Genomic DNA, 1,767 nt, shown 5'->3' on the forward strand with positions numbered 1-1,767 from the left:
CTAATGACCTTCAACCATACAGTAAGGTAACTTTGGTTGTAGTTATTAATTTAATTATTAATCAGAGTTCCAAATTGATAGTATAATATATTTTATGAGACTGATATATTTAACGAGACTGATTTGTGGATTATCTTTACTTTGACCACCGTGGAGGACACTACACTTTGTGTGGCGCCCCCTAGGTGTTCAACTTAATTGATCTGCCTTGTGTTGAATGGTTGATGCCTGTCCAATCGGGTGAGATTACCAACATATTGTTGCTGTTGCAAGGACAGCACCAGTGTGTCTTGGTGGCCCTCGCAAAGACGGTATCACAATTTATACACAATTGCACCCACATTCACCCGGCTCCTGCTCACAGGGTAAGTTACCTACTAGTCTGGTACTCCCATGTGAGGCTGGTACCAATTTCACCTACAACAGTAATTACCTGAACATGTTAAGTGCTCGTAAAAGCACCCCGTGGCGGCACACAGCAACTTCCAGTCCCTCCTCATCCAGACTCTCCTTTGCTGCTGTGAACTCAGCACTACCACAGGAGCCCTTTCGTGTATTCTGATTTCAAGAAAACTGTAAAGAGAAGAGAAGGGAGATCAAAATACTAAATACTACAAAGCAGGTAATATGTGCAGTAAGGTTGATAGAGCAGCCTCAAGCTTACATGCTCAGTTCTGGAGTGGATGTAATCCACAAAGGACGCCACATCCCCATCTTTACACAGAAAGATGCCCTCAAAAAATCCACTGTCATCAAAACTAGATGAAAAGAGCATGACATGGCACAATTGAATAAATGTTACAAAAAGCATTTAATTCAGCTTTAAAAGTAGGGGAACATCTATTGAGGTTTTCTTACTTTCCAGCTTTTTTAAAACGATACTGCTTGTGGTTGCCATCCACTGCCACAGCGAGCATCTGAGGTGTGCAAGCTGGACAAGTGAATGGCTCCTCTTTACACATTTCAGAGAGTTTATACTGGCAAATAGCCCACTCAGTATAACTTCTGTTTAATGTGTCGCTGCACACAGTACCAGTCTGAAAGAGAAAATGCCATGTGAAGATAAAACAAGACACCTGGTGATAATGGATTGACCCAAAATCCAATATATTCTACACACAACAGAAAACAATATTAACTACTTTTTTCATCAAGGATGTTGGAAGCACATGTTTCAAGCACTCACCCTGCCATAAGACGTGGTCTTCATATTTAACATTTTCACCATAGCTAGCCTTGAACTGCCTGGGGAAGCCAGTTTGAAATCCTCGAAGGCCTTGAACACCTCACAGTCATAAAGAACTGAAGATTGGATGGTGGCTGGCCAATAACCACTTTGTTGAACATCCACCAATCCTGGAGTCCAAGTGGTACCACAGCCTCCACAATAAAGCTCTGGCATAGTCAGATGGTAGCGTCCTGTTGAGAAAATGAATAAAGAATTCCTTGTAGCATACAGACTGAAAAGTGTGGACCATCTCTAATGCATGAAAAATGGCTCTTGAAATAACGTTAACATTTCAAATAAACACTTACCATTTATATTGATAAGGACTACAGGTTTCCCACTAACCAATGACAGCGCTAATGGACATTGGCAGATGTGTGCTGGGAGTTCCACTGGTAGGAATTTCACTGAAGAAAATGTTAAGAGCTTACACAATTGATAATGGAATATAGCCAGGACAAGTAAAGAGACTAGATGTATCACTTACTATGGTGTTGGTGTGAATATTCTTCCCCCAACCGTTCAACCACAGTGGCTGG

At 41.4% G+C, this 1,767-nt stretch overlaps 1 long non-coding RNA gene across 1 annotated transcript; it reads right to left on the reverse strand.

Moving 5' to 3' along the window:
• Window positions 1-370: 370 nt before the first annotated feature.
• Window positions 371-1,054, reverse strand: LOC116223605. Its single transcript, XR_004165170.1, has 3 exons — window positions 859-1,054; window positions 665-758; window positions 371-573 (listed from the first exon to the last, which is right to left on the reverse strand). It is a non-coding gene; the product is annotated as an uncharacterized LOC116223605 (long non-coding RNA).
• Between the last annotated feature and the right edge of the window lie 713 nt (window positions 1,055-1,767).

This window comes from Clupea harengus, chromosome 14, assembly GCF_900700415.2.
Source record: "Clupea harengus chromosome 14, Ch_v2.0.2, whole genome shotgun sequence".
NCBI classification, from domain to species: Eukaryota; Metazoa; Chordata; class Actinopteri; order Clupeiformes; family Clupeidae; genus Clupea; species Clupea harengus.